Source organism: Zingiber officinale, chromosome 4A (assembly GCF_018446385.1).
Source record: "Zingiber officinale cultivar Zhangliang chromosome 4A, Zo_v1.1, whole genome shotgun sequence".
NCBI classification, from domain to species: domain Eukaryota; kingdom Viridiplantae; phylum Streptophyta; class Magnoliopsida; order Zingiberales; family Zingiberaceae; genus Zingiber; species Zingiber officinale.
The window spans coordinates 156,143,469-156,169,928 of NC_055992.1; the positions used below are offsets into that span (position 1 = coordinate 156,143,469).

The 26,460-nt window shown below is 39.3% G+C and overlaps 1 long non-coding RNA gene across 1 annotated transcript; it reads right to left on the bottom strand.

Moving 5' to 3' along the window:
• Positions 1–624: 624 nt before the first annotated feature.
• On the bottom strand, positions 625–1,653 carry LOC121973827. Its single transcript, XR_006109774.1, has 2 exons — positions 1,185–1,653; positions 625–1,095 (listed from the first exon to the last, which is right to left on the bottom strand). It is a non-coding gene; the product is annotated as an uncharacterized LOC121973827 (long non-coding RNA).
• Between the last annotated feature and the right edge of the window lie 24,807 nt (positions 1,654–26,460).

Here is a 26,460-nt window from a genome sequence, read left to right on the forward strand (position 1 = left end):
TTATACTTAATGACATCGGATCGGATATTAATAGAGAAAATACTCTGATACATCCGTTGTGGGATGGTATAAGTATTTAGTTAAATTTCATACAAGAGTATAAGGGATCGGAGATAAACAATACGTAGTAAATCAATTGTTAGATTAGATGACAAGATCCTGTGCGGATCGTTTGGTTTGTTTTTCGTTTTATCAAATCATATGTGGATGCACGTTCCATTGACGGATTGTGATATCTTTCACAGCAGCCATAAGAAGCACCCGTCACTTAATTATAAATTATTAATAAATAGTTTTAAGTATTTTATTCTATTAAAATAAAACAAATTTATAATTATTTAATAAATTTCTTTCTAATTTATATAAATTAAATACGAAATGTTTTCTATTTATTTTTTTTTAAAATTGTTTTTTTGACAAATATATATCTGTATTTATATTTACTTATAAAAATTTATTTACAATTTCGTGTGAAATTTATTTTCTTACAATAAGTTCAATAAATTTAGTCCTGTTAGACCAAATGAAAGTTGACGTCGAAAAATAGAATTAAAACTCATGTGAAAAAAAAAACAATTTATTAGAGCAAATAGAACTAACTAGCAAGCTTGGAAACACCAAATATACATATCAAAGTTGATTCATCTTCCAAATTTATTTAAAACACAACTAGCAAATTTATTCAAAGCACTCCCACAATACATCAAAGTTGCACTGATCATCCAAATTTATTCAAAACAGAACTACTAAATTCATTTAACCCGGCCACTCCCACGAAGACGAATTGCAAAGCCAAGACGACAGAATGAATGATCAGATTTCGAAATACTACTGATAGATAGATGGCCAATATAATTAATAAGGAGCCAAATAGAGTCCGATGGAATTAATATAGCGGTCGTACTGGCCAAAAAATCCAACAAGTCGACCTGCGACGACTGGAATAGTGACCGTCTCGCCGCCTCCATCCCCAAAAGGCCCATGCTCCTTCCCCAAGTTGGTCTTAAATCCGAGCTCAGTAAGACAAATTTCGTCATAATAATCTTTGTAGGAAGCGACCACCCAGTTGATATATTCACCGCTCTCTAGTTCGAACTGCATGCAACATCTATCTCAAAATCGATATATATTTATACATAATAGTTAAAACTATATATATATATTTATATATGCGTTTCGCCTACCTCGTGCAATCCACCACCGCCGCCGCCTGTTCGGTATGTTTCGAATTGATTCCGGTCATCGACATAGGAAATCTCCAAACTGTCGACGACGTCTCCTGTGTAGAGTTTGACCTTTGTAATATGGGAGACATATTGACCAACATCAAAGCCGCCGGCTCCGAGGCCTCCCCATGGTCCAATTTTGATTTTAATAGGAGGAACTAATCATCATAATGTAAATAACTTTCTATTGGATTGGCGTGGAAAGACGTAAATAATTAATATATATACTAGCTCATGCTGGAGGCAGCCATGTAGCTAACGTTGGAGGATTGAAAAGGTTGAAGGAGAGAATCGGAGAGATCGACTACTGCATTCAGAAGTGACAAGCATTTCCTTCTTTTATAGACACCCGGCCTAAGTTAGAAGTGCCCCAAAGTCCCATCAATACTACATTCCACTTCAACCAACCTTTAGTCTTATCCTACGTTCGAATAAAAAACTTTGAGACCCCATTTCCTTCTTTTATAATTAAATTACTGAAAGTACTGAGCAAAAAAAAACTAAAGATATGGAAGTGAGAAAAAGGGGTGCTTGGTTCGATTAATCAACGTCAATGAAATCCACTGCAATCAATCATGCACCAAGAGTACAGGATAAGCATTGCCGTGACCTGGCAACTTCACATAATTTAAAACAAAAGTAACTAAAAAAATCAGAATGATTGAATTTATATGACACAGGCTTGTCTGAGCACTGATAAAGATGTCTGCTTGCACAGCAGTCGTACTTTTCTGCATGTGATTGCCTGCACTCGGACTACTATATTATGGATATGTTTGCACCGGTTGGCTGCACCGGGACTATATTGTATGTGATAACAAAAAGATATGTTGCCTTAAGATGCTCTAGTGTTTAGTATATAAGATATTATTATTGTAAAATTTGGAGTTTAAATATCTGTAAAATTAACATAAATATCTTTCTTATATATTAATCAATATTTTAAAAGTTAATAATTATTTATGATTTACTTTCTTCAAATTAATTTTAGGATAAATTGACAAGAGGTATTATGAAAAATCTATTCATCTTTTATCATCGTAATACCAAAAAGACACACTGAACAAAACAATTATTACCATCCGTTTTACATATTATAATTTCTTCCCAACGTCACCTGATTTAATTAATCAATCAATTTAATTAAATAAATAAATAATTAAAAGTTACGAGAGTAAATAAAAATAAATATTTATTGTTTTAAAAAATGCCACCAAAATATCAAAATCATGTTCGTTATATTTTATTTATTTTTAGTTTTTATAATTAAGATATTCAAATCTTACCATCTAACTAATTTTAAAAATACACTATAAAAATTTTATATTGACAATAAAAAAAAATAAGTTTAAAAATTACAAATAAATCATGATAAATTATGTGATAAAAGATGATTTATTCACTCTGAGTATTTTTGTCAATTTATTTCTAAACTAATATAGAAAAAAATAAATCACATGTAATTATTAGTATCAATCCATATAACTAAGAGGATGTTTGACTAAATTTATTAAAAATAATTTATAAGTTCGTACAGTTTATACGTTGTTTTAAGAGCTTATAAGTTATTAGGTCTTATTTTAAAAATAAACAGTTAAAGTGTTTGGGTAAACTTATTACAATCAACTTGAAGGTATCGATGTATTTGGTATTATAAGATTTTTTTATTAATAAAATTACCAAAAAAAAGGTATAATATTATTAATAGAGGATTTTGGGCTTTTTATTAATAGAGAGTTTTGAGCAAATTTTTTAGGGGTGTCAAAAATGAATCCGACCCGACGACCCAACCCGAGTCGACCCGAAAAAAATCAGGTTCGGGTCGGGTTCGGGTTGACCCGGGTTGACTTAAATATAGGGTTTTGTAGGTTTTTTTTGGAGTTAAATCAAATTTTATTTTAAAAATTTAGATGTTTTAATGTATATTAATATCATGTTTGTATGATAATGATGGAGTATTGAGATAAAAGTGAAGAATTATAGAAAAAATAGCCAAAAAAGTCGTTTTGAATCGGATTTTCGAGTTATATGGGTCGGGTTCGGGTTGATCGGATTGGTCGGGTTCGGGTTGAGGTGTTTTGGGTTGAACTCGGGTTCGGGTCGGGTTCGGGTTGGGTTAAAAAAAAAAAACTCAACCCGACCCAACCCGACCCGACCCACCTGAATTGACACCGCTAAAATTTCTGTATGGGGGAGAGAAAATTGGAAAGAGACGTTGGCGGAGAAAATGACACAGCGCTGGAAGAGAAGTCGGCGGAGATAGAAAGATATTAGGTTTATAAAAATTTATGGAAAATAAGATGAGGATTTATGAAATTATATAAGGATATTTTAGAGAATAAATTATTAAAATAAGATCTTTTTTAAAAAGTTAGGTCTTTCATATTTTTTTAAAAACAACTTATAAACTCCAAAACAACTTATTTTGACAGCTTATAAGTTGTTTGAAAAAAATTTTATCAAATAAATTTAAAAAACTTATAAACTCTAAAATAGATTATAAACTCCAAAATAACTTATAAACTATTTTAGAGAGTTTATAAGCTCATCTAATTAAATATCCTCTAAACCATGACAGATCAAGCAATATGATATGCGCTACAAATGTCGCAAAAATTATTTCACTGTTTTTTCCATCGCATCATGCCTTCGAGAGGCATAATTTATTATATTTTATGATAGTGGCGGACATGAATTTGATCGAATTTATCTGATTCAATTACATGGCCATGCATAAAAATCTCTTCAGATAATTTATTAAAAATTTATCGACCTTAACAATTTTGAGTCGGATCTGATGAGGTTTTAAGTTTTAATTCTTAGATATATATACTGATGTGGTAGTAAAAGGGCCACTCAGTTTGGGTCAGAAGCGGAGTTAATGGTTAACGTAAAGTCAAAATTAAGATGGTCAGTGTCAGATAGTCAACGAGCTTATATAGTGGTCGAGCGGAAGTCGGCTATAATTATCAAGCGGGTCAAGTAATGTCCGATTAACAAATGACTTGTCCAAGCATAATGCTATGGCAAGATCGTCTAGCTCTTAGTATGAATCGAGGAACGAGACCAGAGCACTTATCAAGTCGAACGGAGAGCCACTACAAGAAAATAAATCTATAGTAACAAAAAATGTCATCATTAAAAGTTCAAAACATGTCATCAAATAATTATAATGACCGAAATTTATCTATTTACTATCCTCTAGGTAAAATTAATTAATGACAGTGAAGTCATCCTATCATTATTGTTGTAATATTTTTAATGATGGGACAAAAAAAGATGTCATTATACTACCATTTACTTCTCATTAAATAATATTTTAATGACATTATATCATCATTTACCCCTCACTAAAAATCGATCTAATAATAAAATTACCCCTCATTAAATCATTAATTACCCTCATTAAAAAATATTTTTAATTGTGATCAAAATTAAAATAATTTTTATATATTTGTCATATATGACATTAGTAATAAATTAAATCATTAATTAGCCTCATAAAAAATATTTTTAATCGTGATCAAAATTAAAATAATTTTTATATCAATTTATCATTACTAATAATAAAATTACTGTTAACAAAATATTTTATATAAGTATGAGTTTCAAAATATACAAAATTACAATTTGTTCTAAATTATGAGTTCCTTGGAGTACAATTTGAGGACCATAAATAGTGATGACTTGATAGTTGCTTCATGTACTATATAATTCCATAATTGATCCATGCTTTAATTCTTCTTTGGAGCATACATCCGATTAAGTCAGCCTATTAATTAACTTCTATCAGGACATCATCTGTAAAATATAAATAAAAAATTAATTAAAATAAAGATATAGTCAAACAATTAAATGTCCAAGTCCAAAAATACAAGTATTAGATAACAATTGTAACATTAGTCATCTAAAAATGATGTCATCTGTTAATTAACACTAGTCATCCAAAAATACATCACAAGTATTAAACTCACCTTCACCATACATTGCAGGTTCATTTGAAGTTGGTTGGTTTTCATTCTCAATTTTGGCTAATCTACTTTCAATTCCATCCATGTGTCTCTTAAGTGTTGGTGCAACCTTAGGTCAAGGTTGACCTGGTTGACCCGACTCGAGTTGACGTGACTCGAGTTGTATTTTGATGTTTGACTTGGGAAGATTGTCGGTGCAACCTTAGGTCAAGGTTGACCTAGTTGAGTTGCATGTTGATGTTTGACACTCGTGAGAGAGTTCTATTCTTGATATGGGACAAGAATAGATGGTTGGGAGATTATTGGTGTAACCATAGGTCAAGGTTGACCTGGTTGACCTGATTCGGGAAAAAGTCCAAGTATGGAGACTTGGCAACGGAAAAGCCCAAGCAGGGAGCTTGGCACTGGAAAAGTCCAAGTATGGAGACTTGGCACTGGAAAAGTCCAAGCAGGGAGCTTGGCACGGGAAAAGTCCAAGTATGGAGACTTGGCACTGGAAAAGTCCAAGTATGGAGACTTGGCACGAGAAGTCCAAACGGAAGTTTGGCACGGGAAAAGTCCAGGTGTGGAGCCGTGCAGTGTTGACCAAACACTTGGCGGTGAAAATCCTAGTGAGTGAAGCTAGGTGAATGAGAAAGTCCTAACTGGATGTTAGGTGTGTGGAAAGTCGTGAAGCCAGGCGGTGGGAAAGTCCTAACTGGATGTTAGGCGTGTGGAAAGTCCTGAGTGAAGCGCAAGGGAAAGTCCTAATTGGGATGTTAGGCGGTTGGAAAGTCCTGGTGAGTGAGGTGAAGGAGAAAGTCCTAACTGGATGTTAGGCGGTGAGAAACCCTACCGAGTGAAGCTAGGTGGAAGTCCCGGTGAGAAGCCGGCGAGGAAAATCCAGATGGATCAAGGGTGATCGGACATCCGTGTTGTTAAGTCCAAGTGAGTGAAGCTTGGCATATGGAGTCGGAGAGGGCTTGGTAGCTCGTTCTCCGAACTAGGTTAGAGGGGCACTCTAAACCTAGGAGTTGGATCGGTCCGCAGATCGATCAGATACTTCCCTCGATCGGTCCGGTGACCGATCGATTCCACTCGAGCATCGTGAGTTCATGATCGGTCCACGCACCGATCAGAAACGATCGAGCAGAGAAAGAATCTCCGATCGGTCCAGGACCGATCAGGTATCCTGATCGGTCTCCACGACCGATCAAGAGACGAGCGATTCTCTGTCAGAGGCTGGATCGGTCCGGGACCGATCGGGAAGATCGATCGGTCCGCAGATCGATCAGTACTGTGCACTGACTGATCGGTCTGGAGGACCGATCAGCGCAGGGCCTGATCGGTCCGCAGACCGATCAGGGTTCTAGCCGTTGCGTTGCAACGGCTAGTTTCTTCGCTGTTTCTCCTTCGCAGGTATAAAGGGGCTGAGGGCTTCTACAGGGCGAAGACTTCCTTTCTTCTTGAGCTTCTGCTCTTCGACTACTGAGCTGCTGGTGTGCTCTTGAGCTTTGCTGAGCTCTCATCGCTGCTGAAGCTCTGCGTGAGTTTCCTGCTGGTGTTCTAGCTGCTGGATCTGAGAAGCTGCTGCTTCATCAAGGTTCCAGTCGACAACAAGAGGCAAGCAAGTGTTTTACAATTTCTATTGTTCTTGTTTGTTGTCTCTATTGTTGTACTCCTTTGTTTGCTGTTGCAAAAGATTGTGGTGAGGTCTCTCCACCCACAAGGAGTATATTATTAGCCGGTTCTCCGGGGACTCATCCACCGACGGATTGAGAGGCTTCGTCCACCTTACGGACACGCCGAGGAGTAGGAGTATCATCTCCGAACCTCGTTACACCGACGCGTTGAGGTTTGATCTTCTTGTTTTCGTTTCCTTGTTTGTTTTTCCGCTGCGCTAACGAAGTGTAGGAAGAAACGCGATCGATTTGGGGCGGCTATTCACACCCCCCCTCTCTAGCCGAGTACGAAGGATCCTAACACGTGGTATCAGAGCAAGGTCGCTCTTCATCGGATCAACACCCGTGGGAGCAAAGCTAGAGAATGGATCTCTATGGAGAAGACGTCACCATTCCACCCTTCTACGAATGCGGCGACTTCGCGTATTGGAAGGTAAGGATGAAGTACTTTCTTATGACTAACATAATGAATTGGTTTTGTGTACAAGAAGGCTTTTCTCCTCCGGTGGATAGGGAAGGAAAACCTCTTGAGAAGAAGGAGTGGACCGGAGAACAAATTCACAAATCCGAAATCAACGAAGAGGTAACGAAAACAATTGAATTTTCATTACCTACTAATATTTTGTGTAAGATAGGTAAATACAACAATGCCAAGGAGTTGTGGGATAACTTGGCCAAGTACCATGAGGAGAGCTCCACTTCAAGCCATGAAGAGGAGCATAGTGAGTCAAGTAGCTCACATCATGGAGGGAGCGAATTGGGAGTTGAGGGCTACTCAACATCCAAGGAAGAAGAGGAGGAGAGTTCCTCTTGCTCAAGTTCGGAGCAAGAAGAAGAAGTTTCCACCTCCGGAAGGGTTGAAGAAGAAAGCTCATCTCAATCCACAACCCTAGGTAACTCAAACACTGTGATTTCAAGCAAATTACACATAATGTGTTTTGAGTGTAGGGAACATGGACATTACAAGAGTAAGTGTCCAAAGAGGGTAAGAAAGACTCCACCGGCGCCAAAGGTCAAGGAAGCCGGAGTCCCGAAACGCAAGGGCAAGGAGCACATCGTGTGCTTCCAATGCAAGCAAAGGGGACACTATAGGAGTCAATGTCCAAGGGGGAGGCAACCTCACAAGGACAAGAGGCCAAACACATGTAAAGGGGGAGCTAAGGCAAACCCTAAGGTAACCTCTAAGGTTCATTTTTGCAATTCTAATAAAATGCATGCAAGGAATTTTATTGCACTTGTCGATAATAACAAGCATGATAACCTTAGGAATCAATACATGTGCTTAGGAGCTAAACATATGAATCTAGATAAGGATAATTCTAGAAAGGCTAACCCTAGGATCAACCCATCTAAGGCTAAGGATAACCTAGGTAGGAATCCTAAATCAACTAGACATATGCCTAGGAATACCTCAAGGAAGAGTGATAAATCAAAAATTGAGGTATTAGAGAAGGAGAATCAAGTCTTGAAGTCAAGACTTGATACTTTGGAAAAGACTCTTAAGAAGATGGAGAAGTCATCTCTAGGGTTTAAGAGTCAAAAACCCAAGTCCAAGGACAAGAAAGGTTTGAGTCACAAACCTATGTCCCAAATGGTCAAGCTCACTTATCATAATGTTCCATTCGATTATGGAACAAAACCTAGGGCTAGGAAGACCACCACCAAGGTCACAAGGGGAGTCACCCCTAGAGTTGATCTTGATGAGTCCCAAATGACCAAGGCTTCAAAGCCTAAGAGGGTCATTAGGAGGGTTGCTAGGGAAGTTATCCCTAGTGAATATTTAGTGAACCCAATGAGCTCGAATAGGTATTGGGTTCCTAGGAGCATCTTCTCTACCCCATAGATGGGTTAGAGAGTGTCAACTCCGATTAGAAGGGTAGTTAACCCAACTTTGAGGAAATTGACACTCAAGGAGCATTTTCAAGGTTTTGAGAACTTTTGAAAATGAAATGGAATTATCATTTACTCCTTTGAAGAGTTAAATGTGCCTAAAGATTGGAAATTTCATTTTTAATCTCAATTGGCACAATTTGGGAAAATCTAGAGAACTCTTGAGGAAAAATGAAACATGCCAAGTTTTGAGGATAAATTTGATCTTTAAGTGGCATGAATTAATCTAGAGTTCAAGAAGTGTCAAAATTAGGATTTTGGCATTTTGGGGCAATATAGGATTAAATTTGAAGTTAGCCAAGTGGTTAAGGATACTTAGATAGGTAATCTAGGTATATTTATTTATGCTAAATCTTGCCATGATTGTTTGCCCTCACATGTCATGACATCATGTTTAGGTTTATTATCATTTGAAATGTCATGATAATGCTTAGGCTAGTTTTTATGTCATGTTTATTTAAGTTTCAAACTTTATGCCATGACATCATGACATTGGCACATGTTTTCATTTATGATACCATTTTATGCCATGTCATCATCTCTTGCATCATAATCAATGAAATTGATTTAAGGACAAACATATAATTTGATATTGAGATCAAATTGGTGTTTAGAAAATGCACGAGAACTTAGCCTAAGTTGACCTTAACCCATATCTCACATCAAATTGACTTGAATGTGGTTTGATACACCTTAGATGTGTGTGAGATATTAGGATCATGAGTTAGGATCAAGGTGCATAGTCCTTGTACCTAGATGACCCTAATTCAAGAAATTAAGGATCATAGGGAAAGCTTGTGTACAAGTCATGTACATCTAGCCCTAAGATTATGGTCCTAAATTCAAATGGTTTTAAAAGCATTTTAAAATTGATTTGAAAAACCTTGATGAAGCTTTCCTAGTGATAGCATTCATCATTGAACATTGTGATACAAAATTGACTTAACTTTGAACTATTTCAAAGTTTTCGAATTTTGTATCAAAATTTGAAAATGGAAACTATTTTCATAGAAAATTATTTTTCCATGATAGTATATGTTATGAGGAATGTATCCTCAAAATTTCACAATTTTTCGAATTTTCTGGAATTTTCTAGGAGTTTCTGAATTTCGGGAAGGAAATTTCAGAAATCTGCCTATCAGAGTCTGGATCGGTCTGGGGACCGATCCAGGTAAGTCCTGATCGGTCTGCGGACCGATCCAGTGAAGCATGGATCGGTCTGCAGACCGATCTAGTAGGTTCCAGTAGCACGAGTGAGATCTGGTGAAGGCCTGATCGGTCTGGGGACCGATCCATGGGGTTTCTGATCGGTCTGGGGACCGATCAGAGCGTGCCAGTTTCTGATTTCAGCTGTTGGTTTGAAATTTCAGCTGGAAGTTGGGTTTTGTGGATTTCTAAAGGTTTGGAACTCTCAAATACATTGTTGGTGCAATGGTCAAGGGGGAGTTGACCTTTACGGGGAGTTTTACCTAATTGTCAAGAGGAGTTGACTTTTAGGGTGAGTTAGTACTCCTTAAGACTTTTGAGGATTAGTGATATGAGATTATCACTAAATTGATTGTTGAGTTTAGTATCAAGGGGGGAAATTAAGAGTTTCAATGAAAGGTATGGGACTTTCATTAGGAAGAAACTCTTGACCTTGATACTCTCCTTTTTCTTTTTGATGTGTGTCAAAAAGGGGAGAGTGTTCATTGGAGAATTATTGGAGAACCCAAGTTAGGTTATCGGTTTAACCTAAGCTAGGGAAAGAATGTCAAGGAAGAACATTGGAATTCTTTTTGATGTGTGTCAAAAAGGGGGAGAATTATTGGAGACCCCAAGTTAGGTTATCGGGTTAACCTAAGGGGAGAATGTCTAGAGAATGTTCAAGGAAAGAACATTGGACATTGGAAGATGGTTGGAAAACCTAAGTTAGGTTATCGGGTTTGTTGGTGCAACCTTAGGTCAAGGTTGACCTGGTTGACCCGACTCGAGTTGACGTGACTCGAGTTGTATTTTGATGTTTGACTTGGGAAGATTGTCGGTGCAACCTTAGGTCAAGGTTGACCTAGTTGAGTTGCATGTTGATGTTTGACACTCGTGAGAGAGTTCTATTCTTGATATGGGACAAGAATAGATGGTTGGGAGATTATTGGTGTAACCATAGGTCAAGGTTGACCTGATTCGGGAAAAAGTCCAAGTATGGAGACTTGGCAACGGAAAAGCCCAAGCAGGGAGCTTGGCACTGGAAAAGTCCAAGTATGGAGACTTGGCACTGGAAAAGTCCAAGCAGGGAGCTTGGCACGGGAAAAGTCCAAGTATGGAGACTTGGCACTGGAAAAGTCCAAGTATGGAGACTTGGCACGGAGAAGTCCAAACGGGAAGTTTGGCACGGGGAAAAGTCCTGGTGAGTGAAGCCAGGCATTCGGGAAAATCCTGGTGATTGAAGCCAGGTGAAAATCCTAGTGAGTGAAGCTAGGTGAATGAGAAAGTCCTAACTGGGATGTTAGGCAGTGTGGAAAGTCCTGGTGAGTGAAGCCAGGCAGTGGGAAAGTCCTAACTGGGATGTTAGGCAGTGTGGAAAGTCCTGGTGAGTGAAGCCAGGCAGTGGGAAAGTCCTAATTGGGATGTTAGGCAGTTGGAAAGTCCTGGTGAGTGAAGCCAGGCAGTGAGAAAGTCCTAACTGGGATGTTAGGCAGTGTGAAAACCCTAGTGAGTGAAGCTAGGTGAAAGTCCTGGTGAGTGAAGCCGGGCAAGGGAAAATCCAGATGGATCAAGGGTGATCGGACATCTGGTGTTGTTAAGTCCAAGTGAGTGAAGCTTGGCATATGGAGTCGGAGAGGGCTTGGTAGCTCGTTCTCCGAACTAGGTTAGAGGGGCACTCTAAACCTAGGAGTTGGATCGGTCCGCAGATCAGACCGATCAGATGTTCCTCGATCGGTCCGGTGACCGATCGATTCCACCGAGCATATGGAGTTCTGATCGGTCCACGCACCGATCGGAAACGATCGGGCAGAAAGAGCTCTGATCGGTCCAGGACCGATCGGTGCATGATCGGTCTCCACGACCGATCAAGAGACGAGCGATTCTCTGCTGAGAGGGATCGGTCCGGGACCGATCAGATAGAGCCGATCGGTCCGCACCGATCGAGTACTCAAGGTTCAGACCGGCTGATCGGTCCGGAGGACCGATCAGGGCCTGATCGGTCCGCAGACCGATCAGGGTTCTAGCCGTTGCGTTGCAACGGCTAGTTTCTTCGCTGTTTCTCCTTCGCAGGTATAAAGGGGCTAAGGGCTTCTACAGGGCGAAGACTTCCTTTCTTCTTGAGCTTCTGCTCTTCGACTACTGAGCTGCTGGTGTGCTCTTGAGCTTTGCTGAGCTCTCATCGCTGCTGAAGCTCTGCGTGAGTTTCCTGCTGGTGTTCTAGCTGCTGGATCTGAGAAGCTGCTGCTTCATCAAGGTTCCAGTCGACAACAAGAGGCAAGCAAGTGTTTTACAATTTCTATTGTTCTTGTTTGTTGTCTCTATTGTTGTACTCCTTTGTTTGCTGTTGCAAAAGATTGTGGTGAGGTTTCTCCACCCACAAGGAGTATATTATTAGCCGGTTCTCCGGGGACTCATCCACCGACGGATTGAGAGGCTTCGTCCACCTTACGGACACGCCGAGGAGTAGGAGTATCATCTCCGAACCTCGTTACACCGACGCGTTGAGGTTTGATCTTCTTGTTTTCGTTTCCTTGTTTGTTTTTCCGCTGCGCTAACGAAGTGTAGGAAGAAACGCGATCGATTTGGGGCGGCTATTCACACCCCCCTCTCTAGCCGAGTACGAAGGATCCTAACATTAAGGTTATTATTTTCTTCTTCCTTCTCATAGAGCTTAGCCTCAAGATCTTTTATATAATCAGCTTGTGAACAATTAAAATGTTTTCTTTTCATTCCACCTCCGAAACCAAAGACATGGCTATGCCGTTGTGGTCCAAAACACTTTTCAACAACCTCAATATGTGAAAGTGATGCAGTAGACTGAATAGTCTTCACAATATCATCTTACAAAGGTTCATCACTCAAACGCTATTTAAATAAATGGTAAACAACAAATTTAGGTTAAAAGGTTAAGTAGTGATAGTTACATATTTTTTTGCGTTTTTAGCTTAACAAACTTTCTATATTTATGTCGAGTGAGTCTCATAGAAGATTTTTACAATGCCAGGTGAGTTATTATCCTTGCCTCCCTAAAAGATACATAAAAGGAAAGTAAAATATATATGTTAATTAAACAAAACATCATAAATAATAAACATAAGAATTAATATAAATGTTTATGACCATGTCATATATCAGTTGTCTGTGCGGCTTGCTTCAGTTCGATGGGGCATTACTCCGTTTACCCCGATTATTTGAATTTTGATTACTAGTTTTCTACATAAATCACAAACCAATATTGCAATCAACAGTTCCATTAGTATAATTTAATTGCAAAATGAAGACATTTCTTATAGCACTTTGAGCCAACATTATTATACCGGAAACTCATCAGTTAAGAACTTATTAGTGACAAGTCATTCCCATTCTTTAGCATTTAACCCTTGTGACACATTTTTTAAAACTTCAGCTTTAGTTTTACAAGGTCTCACATAATTTACATTCAAGGATGACCTCCATGCTGTCCACAAAGCACCCATATGCTCCAAAATATGCTCACGATATAATTCTATGCTACGATTGAAAAAGTATTCCTGCAACATGTTCATAATACACCATACTTCATTCAAGAGAAAAATCTCAAACTTCATTATTATAACGTTTACTAATCTATAGGCATGCAATAATGTACGATTACCAATCAATAAATAAAAAAAGGAATTAAAAAAGGAATATACATTTACCAACCAATGATTAATGTAATTCATGTTTACAAATCTATGGGCATGCAGTTAGAGCTGTCAGACGGGCCAACCCGTGGCGGGGCGGGTCGACCCGTGGCGGGCTAACCATTTGACGGGGCGGGGCGGGGCGGGCCAACCCTCCAACTTAGCGGGTTGGGAAATTTCCAACCCAACCCATTCTAAGACAGGTTGTGGGTTTGGCGGGCCAACCCGCGGGCCCATTAAATTTTTTTTAAAAAATTAAAAAATATTTCATATATTCAACATTTTACTTCGGAAAAGTTTTTTACAATTAAATGTATATATAAACATGTATTTTAAATATAAATGAACATAAATGAGTACTTATGTTGGATGAAAAGTACTATTTTTATTTCAAAATTATAACAAAAAAAGATAATAAATTGGCCTAAAACTTAGCTTACATGTGTTTTTCAACCCGGGAGCCAACCCAAGCCCGAGCGGGCCGACCCGCGCGGGTCGCGGGCCTAGGCGGGTCGGCCCATGGCGGACTTGGGTTGATAAAATTCCAACCCAACCCGCTTAAATTGTTTGGCGGGGTGGGTCAACCCGACGGGCCCAACCCAAATTGACGGCTCTATATGCAGTAATGTAGTAATGTAATTCATGTTTACTGATGCAGTAATATAATTCACCTACCTTCACCGCATCCCACATGTGTTGCTTGTCTAATTCAGTCAACTCCTTCCATGTTATCACTTGTATAGGGTAGATATGCTTATCACGCACGATAGGTGATACAAATGAAGCAATTAAACTAGAAAGTGTTCGCATTGCTAATGCTTCCAGCATGTTCTATAGCATATCCATAACAAAGTGTGTAACATCAGAAATTAAAGATACCATTCGAAGTTCAAAGGTGATACAAATAAAGCAATTAAACTAGAAAGTGTTCACATTGCCAATGCTTCCAGCATGTTCTGTAACATATCCATAACAAAGTGTGTAGCATCATAAATTGAAGATACCATTCGAAGTTCAAAGGTAATACAAATGAAATAATTAAACTATAAAAGGAGTTAAAGCCAGCACTGCAAATAAATCAAAAGAACATGAGTGGCAAGCAGGCGACCAATGATAGCTTCATGAACAGGCGGTGTTGTGTCTCCTCGGATGGGTCTAGTGGCTAGCGCATGAGGTGTTGTCACAATGAGGTCTGGGGTTTGAATCTCGGCAAAGCCGAGGTAAATACCTCTCTTATGTGCTAGTCACTATTCCAAATGCTAATAGCCGCTCGTGATTTACCTCCTCCGTGTTGGCCTTAGGATGAGTTGGCGGGGGTGCTGGGGGCGAGCGTATTCGTCTTTTTGCCACAATGAATAGGCGGTGTTGCCTTCATGAGCGACGGTGTTGCCTTCATGAGCGGCGACGCCGCCTGCCTTACGGGCAATGATACCTTCATGAGAAGCGACATCGCTACCCGCAGGTGAGGCGACACTGCTTGGCGAGGCAACAATCGTTTCAGAGGCTTTGATAGAATTTTTTTTGTGGAACGGGAAAAAAATAGGCTTGGGCTTACCTTTAATTGAGCTTCCTTGGTTGTTGTTGAGAGGGAAGGAGATGAGGGCTTAGCTTTGGCTTACAGAAAGAGAAGGAGACGAGCGAGGGTTGCGCCGTAATTGAGAGGAGAAGGAAGCGTGCTGTTTAGAGAAGGAAGGAATGTGTTGTTTTGAGTTGCGGAGAGGGAAGGAGTCACGCGTACCGCTGCGAATAGGAGATGTCGATGTGTCGTCATGTGTCGCTCGCCCCACTGGGCAGAGGAGAAGAGACGCATGGGAAGGAGAAGGAACGCAGCGTCTAGGGAAAGAAATTAAAAAAAGAAGTGACAATTAAAACACCAACTTTGAAAAATATAATGGTTTTTAATAGTTTTTAAAAATTCGATGGAGAACAAATTAACACAAGAATATTTGTGTTATATATATTTTTTAATATAATATTTAAAAAATTATTTTTTGGGAAATTTGGTGGAAAATTTGGCGCCTAAAAATAATACTCAATTATGAGAGGATTTATTTTGTATTCACATAATGATAGATTTGTTATCTATAGTTATAAAATTAAAAATTTGTCACTGATAATTTAACTCTTTAACCATGCTTATTTTTACCTCATAGAAACTTCAACCGTTATGATTTTAACGACCACCCTGATTAAGTTTTCGTCATTAAAATTCAATTTTCTTGTAGTGATAGCCTATTGAACCCAGTTACTGCATGGAAGAACAGCCGAGGCCGACTGAGCGGCCATCTCACTCGGCCGAGCAGCGGGATCATTGACGTATCTCTTGATATCCTTCTGAAAGATAATGCTGCTGACATAAGGCATGGTTAACAGGCGGATCGTATGACGAAAATTTTCAACTGTCTCATCAGGGATTTGCATGTTTTGTTAAGGTATGATATCAGAGACACTTTTCTGACATGCCCTGTCATGGAATGGTTGGGAAAGAGTGCCTATGCATTGGGAAACGTGCGTGTTACCCACCAGGGTACTATATAAGGGAAGAGTCCATGCATCGGCGGAGGTACGTACTATTTATGCTTGTGCTTACTATTGCTCTGTTTTCTTGCATATTTTCAGTGACTTACTTGAGCGTCAGAGGGCCAACGTCGGGACCCCTTCCCTGACTCCGTATTGACGTTTCTTGTGTTGTAGAGCAAAGCGAGGTCTACATCCATTCAACACAAAAGTCACATCCCCAGCTAGCCATATCCACGAATTTCGGACAAGATCATATATATTACAAAAAAAATCATCTATTAGGATGAATTTTACAACGAATATAAAAAAAAAATCATTGCAAAATACATTTGCGAAAAAAAATAGTTACAATCAGCCATTCCTAATTTTTACAACGAAAATCTACAAATTTATTACAAATTTTGCAACGAATATATTCGTTGAAAAATTTATTACTGATTTTGCAATGGAAAAATATATTAATCGCAAAATTTGACTACTACGAAAAACTTAGTTTTTGTGATGAAAATCAAAATTTGTTGTAATTTTACAATGAAAATCTAAATTCGTTGCAAATTTACAACGAATATAAAATTTATCGTAAATTGTAACAAATTCTGAATTTCATTGTGAATTTGTAAATCTACAACGAATTCTGATTTTTGTTGTGAATTTGCAACGAATTATGATTTTCATTGCAAAATTACAATGAATTCTAAATTCATTGCAGATTCACAATGAATTCTGATTTTTGTTGCAGATTAGCAACGAATTCTAATTTCATTACAGATTAGCAATGAATTCTGATTTTTGTTGCAAATTTGTAATGAATTCTGATTTCATTACAAATAGCAAGGACCGTTGATTTCGTTGCAAAGTTTCAATAAAATAGTATATTACAATAGATTTGCAACGAAACTTTTTTCATTATAAAATTCATCGCAAAAGTTAAACAAATTATCAGTACCTTTTCTCTTTCGGTATTTACCATATATACAAATTACACTAATTACAACAAAATTGACACACAAATACAATATAACTGAATACAATACATACAAATACAATAAAAATGAAGAAAATAAACAAATAAAAAATATCATTTTTAACAAAATAAAATCCCTTAATATAATAAAAAATAAAATATGTCAAGACTTATGTATTTTTATATGATTTCCAATCTTAGTGTCACCAATTCTATTTGAAATAAAAAAAATAATACTAATAAAAAAATATAAAAATAAAGTATTTACAAACTCAATAAAATAATTTTTTTCAAAAATATTAATTACAAACATTCACGCATCATCGCCATTGTCGTCGGCATCATCATCAATACTGGAAGGAACATAACTTTGGCCGGAGCTAAACTGCTGAAAGTGTTGTATAATAAATTCTTATTGTCGGCTCATTTCTATTATTTCCTGACCCCTTTGTGAGTTTTGTTGTTTTATTTCTAAAATTTACAAATCTCTTTGATATAGTATGCCCTTTGAATTTTTAACTTCTTTAGTTAAGTCATGGATATGTGTTATCACTACTAGTGGGATAGAAGAAGAAAAAGATTTATGAGGAATATTATGAGTTCTGCTCATAGAACTCATACCTAATATCCTTCTCCTTTGATTTCCTTAGTCGTCTCTAGTCATAACTTCAAATTAATAATAACAAATGGCTCAGATAGGATATTATCATCGTCATCACCTAAACTTCTCGGTGATAGTGATAATTTATGTCTCCTATGAAAAACTAAAATTTTAATTAGCTCAAACATTAGAAGTTGTTTAATCATCGAATGATGAAAGAAAAAAAAATGTCATCTTTTTAGATTTTACATAATTTGATCCCATAAGACTAGCAAAATATTCTAAGTTTTAGAGAGATAGAAAAAGAGAAAAACAAAAATTAATTTTAAGTTTTAAGATAACATTTATTAGACATCCGATATATTTAAATGCCTAATTTTTACTTATCTTTCTTCGCCGAGAAGATATTGCCTTAGAACAAGTTGAAGGATATCATAGATTAAAGTACTCATGGCAAGACTTATTTTAACATAATCTATTTTAATTGCATCAAGCGATGCCTCTTTGATCAAGAGTTGCCACCCGTTTGCCCAATCAACAGTCCAGTCATCTCTTCTTACCCACGTGGATGCCACTGTTGGTGCAACATCCCTCAGGTCAAGGTTGACCTGGTTGACCAAGCTTGAATCTTGGTTTGGGTTTCGATGTTTGACAATGCAAGGTTGATTGAAGAAGAGTCAAGTAGGTCAAAGACTGACCGGATACTTGACTGGGAAGTCCTAGTGAGTGAAGCTAGGCAGGAGAAAAATCCTGGTGAGTGAAGCCAGGTGAAAGACCTAGTGAGTGAAGCTAGGCAATTGGGAAGTCCTAGTGAGTGAAGCTAGGCAGGAGGAAAATCCTGGTGAGTGAAGCCAGGTGAAAGACCTAGTGAGTGAAGCTAGGCAATTGGAAAGTCCTGGTGAGTGAAGCCAGGCAAGAGAAATCCAGATGGGTTAAGGTTGACCAAACATCTGGTGAGAGTCCAAGTAGGTCAAAGGGATTGACCGGATACTTGGCACGAGAAAGAAAAGTCCAAGTAGGTCAGAGGGACTGACCGGATACTTGGCAAGAAGAGAAAAGTCCAAGTGGGTCAAAGGGATTGACCAGACACTTGGTGAGAGAGTCCTAGCTGGTCAAGGGTGACCGGATGCTAGGTCTTATGTACCAACAAGTCATGGTTGACTAGATGTTGATTTAGGGGGCTTTGGACTCGGTTTTGGGCAAAAACCAAGGTTTGGATTGATCCGTGGATTGATCCAGCAAGTTTGGATTGATCCGTGGATTGATCCAGCAGGTTTGGATTGATCCGTGGATTGATCCAGTAGCTTTGGATTGATCCATGGATCGATCCAGCAGATCTGGATCGATCAGTGGATCGATCCAGAAGATTTGAATTGATCCGCCGATCGATCCGGTGAGTCCCCGCGAACAGAACCCCTCTGGATCGATCCGTGGATCGATCCAGAGGTCCCAATCGATCAGTGGATCGATTGGGACGCTGCTGCTTCGCGCGATAAGCGCTGGATCAATCCGTGGATCGATCCAGGCATGTTTCCAGAGCACAGAGGCGCTCTGGATCGATCCGTGGATCGATCCAAAGCCTCCCCGATCGATTGGGAGTAATCCAATCGATTGGGTTTCGACCGTTGGCGTCGTTTATAGCTGTTGGCGTGCGATTCCTTCGGTAGCACTTCACTGATTCACTCCAGATCTCTCGCCAACTCCTCCACAGCGCTCTCAAAGATCAGATCGCCAGTTCTTGAAGGATCTTGGAAGCTTTCCAAGTCAAGAGGCGGATCAAAGGCAAGAAGAGAAGTTAGGGTTAGGGTTTTCTGTACTCATTGTAAGCTTTGCGCTTGTATTTTGTTTCCCTTTCCTTTCTTCTTGTACTGAGAGTCTTGTAGGGCTTCTCCGCCCTCGGTAGTTACCGAAAAGAAGTGTTTTCATAGTGGAGGGTGCGTGCGTGGTGTGGATCCTTGGACTAGTCACCTCTTGTGAGGTGGATACCAAGTAAACCAACCGTGTTAGCGTTGTGTGATTTATTTCTGTATTTTCCGCTGCACATCTTAGAAGAAACAAGCAACGAGTGAACGCGACGAGCTATTCACCCCCCCTCTAGCTACTTTTGGTCCTAACAAGTGGTATCAGAGCAAAGCCGCTCTTCACCGGAATCATCGCCGGAAGGGTCAAGTATAACTAGAAAAGCTAGAGGGTGAAGAAGTTGGAGCAAATTCTTCAAGTTTAAGACTTTATCAAGCTCAACTTCAAGATGCAATTCCAAGATGGACTTGGATTTGACACAAGGATGGCTCCACCATACACTTCCACGAGTTTCGATTCTTGGAAATCAAGAATCGAAAATTTCCTTATGATGGAGATAGAGCAATGGTTTGCTCTAATCGAAGGCTTCGAGGCTCCAAGAAATTCAAAGGGCAAAGTTCACAAGAGGAGCAAGTGGAGCCAAGAGCAAGTCCAAAGGTGCGAGGCCAATGACAAAGTGACCAAGCTCTTGGTCAATTTATTGCCAAGCACCATCCTTTGCAAAATTGGAGAATTTGAAGATGCAAAGGAACTATGGAGCAAATTGGCCAAGCTTCATGAAGAGATCCCCTCCACTGTACAAGAGCAAGAAGAATCTAGAGAGGGTGACTCTTTGGAGCAAGACCAAGAGGAGGACTCCGAGGTTGAGAGATGCTCAACCTCCGAAGAAGAGGAAATCCAAGAAGTTTCATCCTCAAGGGAATGCAACGAATGGAACAAGGAGGGAGCATACTCCTTGTTTCATATTCAAGATGATGAAGCCTCCACCTCTAGGATTGAGGGGGAGCAATCCTTGGTGACGCCGGATCAAGAAGAAGGAGAAGCTTCTACATCCGGGTCGAGAAAAGAAGAGGAGGAAGAAGCCTCTACCTCCATAAGTCAAGAAAAAACAAATGGAGGAGAATCAAGGTCCGATCTAGAGGAAGCTTCTACCTCCGGATCCAAAGGAAAAGATGTCATCCCTACAAGCAAAGGTATAAATATTTCAATTAATAATAAAAATCATATTATATGCTTTGAATGTAGGGAACATGGGCACTACAAGAGCAAGTGTCCCAACTTGGCCAAGAAGAAGTGCCAAGTGGCACAAAAGGGCAAGGAGAAGCCCAAGGAGACCATCCCCGGAATAAAAAGGAGCAAGGAGCACATTGTGTGCTTTTCTTGCAACCAAAAAGGGCATTACCGAAGTCAATGCCCTAAGGGGAAGAAGACGGTCAAGGCTCAAGGAGACATTAGTCAATGGGGAGCCTCCAAGGTAAAGAAGAAGGTAACATTTATTGAGCCTACCCCTTTACATTATGGTAAAAAGCATGATAGTTCTAACTTATATCATTTTAATGCTATTTACCATGAAAATAGAAAGCATGATAACGATAAAGAAAAACATATAGCTTTTCATGCTAAAACTACTACACCTAAGGCTAGGAATGCAGGTAAAAGTCTAGGCAAGAACTCTAAGGATTGTAGCTACAAGCCTAGACACAAAAATACTCATGAACTTAATGGAAAACCAAAAACTAAGGACTTAGTGATGGAAAATCAAGTCTTGAGGTCAAGACTTGATAAAATGGAAAAGACCCTAAAAAGGATGGAAAATATCCTATTAGGGCAAAATGAGCATAACCTAGGTTTAGGGGTACAAAAGCCATCCAATGGCCATAGAGGTTTGGGATACAAACCAAAGGCTAAGAAGGATGTGCCCTCTTACCATAGAGTTCCATATAGTTATGGAACAAACCCTAGGTCTAGTGGTCAAGCCAAAAATACTAGGGAAGTCATCCCTAAGAGTATTTTTGCAATAAATGTGACTAAGACTTCTAAGAAGTTTAAGAAAGTCACAAACAAGGTCACAAGGGAGGTTATCCCTAGAGTTGACCTAGAAAGTGTGACCAAGGCTTCCAAGAAGCCAAACAAGGTCACTAGGAAGGTATCTAGGGAAATTATCCCTAGTGAATACCTAGAGCATCCAAGGAGCACCAATAGGTGTTGGGTTCCTAGGAGCATCTTCTCTACCCCATAGATGGGTTAGAGAGTGTCAACTCCGATTAGAAGGGTAGTTAACCCAACTTTGAGGAAATTGACACTCAAGGAGCATTTTCAAGGTTTTTGTTAACCTTTGAAAATGAAATGGAACTACTATTTACTCTTTGAAAGAGTAACATGTGTCTATTGGTGGAAAATTTGATTTTATCTTAAAATGGCACAAATTAGAAAAATATAAGAAATACCAAGTTGGGACTTTGGTATTTTCTTAGTGCTACTCTTGTGGAAAAATGAAATATGCCAACATTTGAGGATATGTTTAATTATTAAGTGGCATAAACAAATCAAGAGAAATAAGAAATGTCAATTTAGGTTTTGACATTTCTTTGAAGCATTTAGGGCAATCTAGGTTTAATGTTTTAAATTAAAACAAGTGGTATCGTTTTAAGTTAAAACAAGTGGTATATTTTGAGTTTAGCTAAGTGATTAAGGATATTTAGATAGGTAATCTAGGTATATTTTATTTATGCTAAACCTTGCCATGATTGTTTGCCCATCATATGCCATGACATCATGTCTATTTTTGAATTCATTGTTTTATTATGAAAACTCCAAAAATACCATGTCATGACATTCATACATCATGTAGTAATAGGATATTTTCTTTTGAAAATTATTTTCTTTTGATGTATGCCATAACATAATCATGCATTAAGTTTAATTCCTTGTAATTAAGGACGAATGGCATTTAACAACAATTATTGACAAGTGACATCCTAGGTGGATGTCTAATATCTCTAGAATGCCTAGATAGATATGCATGATCCCTAGATTAGGGAAAAATCAAAATCTCACATCTCACAAGGACTATAAGGTGACGTGTACGTGTTTTAGTGTACATTAGATACAAGTGAGATGTTAGGAAGATGAACAAAACTCAAGATGATGATTTAGTGCATTCTTTTGAGTTTTAGGTTCATCAAAACACATAGTTATGTGTTTTCCCATCATTGGGAAAGCTAATGTACAAGTCATGTGCATTATGCCCAAGGAACATGATGAGATATTGGTTTTGAAAATGTTTTTAAAATGTTTTTGGAAAACCTTGGTGAAGGCTATCTTTTGATAGTAATCACCATTGAATAGTTAGACACAAACTTGAAGAAAACACTAAAGTTTTTGCAAGTTTTCAAGTTTGTGTCAATCTTTGAAAATATGATGTATTTTCATAGAAAGCTATTTTTCCATGATTAAGTATGCCCTAAATAATGTCTACACGAAATTTCATGATTTCTGGATTTTTGTAGAATTTTCTAGGGGTTTCTGAAGTTGACTGAAATGGAATTTCAGCAACTATCAGAGTTCCGATCGATCCATGGATCGATTGGAGTGCCCGAATCGATCCATGGATCGATTCAGAAGGCAAGTCTCCCGCGAGCAGAAGCTCGCTGGATCGATCAGCCGATCGATCCAGGTAGTCTGAATCGATCAGTGGATCGATTCAGAAAAGTTCAATCGATTGGAACCCAACTCCAATCGATCCAAGGTGCTGATTTTAGCTGGGAAGGCTTGATTTCAGCACTCTAAACCCATTTTAGTCAATGTAACCACTCCTAACCCCTCAAAATACATTTATATACATAAAAAGGGTGTTTTCGTGTTGAAAACAAGGATGGATTGGTTAAGAAAGACTAAGTTGAAGTTTGGGTTGAGGTTTGTTTCAAATTTTGAGTATTTGAACCTCAAAACTTAAAAAATTTGGGTTTCCTAAAGTTTTAGGGATTCCAAGTCATTGTTGGTGCAATGACAGAAGTTACCACCATGTCTTTAGGGGGAGGGGCTCTTTAAAGACATGAAAATTATTTTTCATGAACCTTGGAAGGTGGTCAACCTTCCGTTAAGAACATACTCAAGGTTGAGCATTTGAACTTTAATGGGGAGTGGATATCCTCATTGTTAAAGTGTCTTCAAGTGGATAATGCTCAAGGATGGGCATTTGCCTACATTGGGGGAGAATGTAGGGTTAAGGTTAATGAAGGGTATGGGACCTTCATTATCGTGTTGGTCACAACGAGTGAAGTTGTGAACAACGATGAGCAACTCTTCAGGGGGAGAGTTTTCAACAATGGGGCATTTGTTGAAGAGTGCCCAAAATTGAGGCACGGGTTGATGTGTGCTAAAAGATGGTTTGATGTGTGCCAATAGGGGGAGAATGAAAGGGAGTAAGTTAGGCTTTCATTACCTAGAGGGAGTTTGCCCTCTTAGGGGGAGAATGAAGGGCTTAACTTATGTATTCATTACCTAGTGGCATGAAGAAGGTTTAGGCTATGGGATTAGCCTAACTTACATATGGTATTGTAAGTGATAGTGTTGGTATTGTCAAACATCAAAAAGGGGGAGATTGTTGGTGCAACATCCCTCAGGTCAAGGTTGACCTGGTTGACCAAGCTTGAATCTTGGTTTGGGTTTCGATGTTTGACAATGCAAGGTTGATTGAAGAAGAGTCAAGTAGGTCAAGGACTGACCGGATACTTGACTGGGAAGTCCTAGTGAGTGAAGCTAGGCAGGAGGAAAATCCTGGTGAGTGAAGCCAGGTGAAAGACCTAGTGAGTGAAGCTAGGCAATTGGGAAGTCCTAGTGAGTGAAGCTAGGCAGGAGGAAAATCCTGGTGAGTGAAGCCAGGTGAAAGACCTAGTGAGTGAAGCTAGGCAATTGGAAAGTCCTGGTGAGTGAAGCCAGGCAAGAGAAATCCAGATGGGTCAAGGTTGACCAAACATCTGGTGAGAGTCCAAGTAGGTCAAAGGGATTGACCGGATACTTGGCACGAGAAAGAAAAGTCCAAGTAGGTCAGAGGGACTGACCGGATACTTGGCAAGAAGAGAAAAGTCCAAGTGAGTCAAAGGGATTGACCAGACACTTGGTGAGAGAGTCCTAGCTGGTCAAGGGTGACCGGATGCTAGGTCTTATGTACCAACAAGTCATGGTTGACTAGATGTTGGTTTAGGGGGCTTTGGACTCGATTTTGGGCAAAAACCAAGGTTTGGATTGATCCGTGGATTGATCCAGCAGGTTTGGATTGATCCGTGAATTGATCCATGGATCGATCCAGCAGATCTGGATCGATCAGTGGATCGATCCAGAAGATTTGAATCGATCCGCCGATCGATCCGGTGAGTCCCCGGGAACAGAACCCCTCTGGATCGATCCGTGGATCGATCCAGAGGTCCCAATCGATCAGTGGATCGATTGGGACGCTGCTGCTTCGCGCGATAAGCGCTGGATCGATCCGTGGATCGATCCAGGCATGTTTCCAGAGCACAGAGGCGCTCTGGATCGATCCGTGGATCGATCCAAAGCCTCCCCGATCGATTGGGAGCAATCCAATCGATTGGGATTCGACCGTTGGCGTCGTTTATAGCTGTTGGCGTGCGATTCCTTCGGTAGCACTTCACCGATTCACTCCAGATCTCTCGCCAACTCCTCCACAGCGCTCTCAAAGATCAGATCGCCAGTTCTTGAAGGATCTTGGAAGCTTTCCAAGTCAAGAGGCGGATCAAAGGCAAGAAGAGAAGTTAGGGTTAGGGTTTTCTGTACTCATTGTAAGCTTTGCGCTTGTATTTTGTTTCCCTTTCCTTTCTTCTTGTACTGAGAGTCTTGTAGGGCTTCTCCGCCCTCGGTAGTTACCGAAAAGGAGTGTTTTCATAGTGGAGGGTGCGTGCGTGGTGTGGATCCTTGGACTAGTCACCTCTTGTGAGGTGGATACCAAGTAAACCAACCGTGTTAGCGTTGTGTGATTTGTTTCTGTATTTTCCGCTGCACATCTTAGAAGAAACAAGCAACGAGTGAACGCGACGAGCTATTCACCCCCCCCCTCTAGCTACTTTTGGTCCTAACAGCCACTAGGCATTGTCATGTCAGATACGAGCCTGATACGTCACCCGAGTGCCACGTAGGTACTGCAATGTCAAAGTGCGCCTACAAAGCACCCATTGCGCACGTGGCGGGTGGCGGGCTCACAGGTGCGAGCACCTGCTCGCCCCTGAGAAGAGAGCACCTGGTCTTTTTTCTGAGTTAACTCCATTAACACAACATCATTAATAAGCAAATAATGCACATCGAAAATTTCCGATGTGGGACTATTCTCCCATGCATTTCCTTATATATATCATTAATGAATAATTAATGTTTATTTGGGCCGACTTTAAACAATTAATTTCTCATTCACCTTTAATCAGTTTTGAGCAAATTAATAGTCTAAATTTATCTACATGAAACATAGATTTTAATTTTGAAGTCAATTACGACTTTTATCTATTGATGGCATTCCGATTTTTCCACAAAACCGTATTGGTCCATTAAGGCCCCAATATCCAACAATCCCCCACATAAATGGAAATTAATACAATGCGTGTATGCATGCTGACACTTTACAAGAGTCTAATCGATAAGTCACTGCATCGGGAGAGGTAGATTGTGACTTTGAACCTTCCGTAGTAGAATGCTATCAAGTATACTAGGCTGCGCAGTGAACGTGATGTCTTGAACTGCTCAGCTGTTGGTGTATACTAAGACAATAACACCCACACAGAGACCTATCTCACCTACTTTAGGTTCTCATGGTTGGTTCCGTTTCGTCCATGGATATCATCTTGGATTCATGAGTGTTTCATTGAAGCGGCCTGTCTTCACACTCATATAGGTGACACTTCTATCAAGAGTATCCTACCATACTCCACCTTATAAGGTATAGAAGTCACTAAAAACATAAGCTTAAC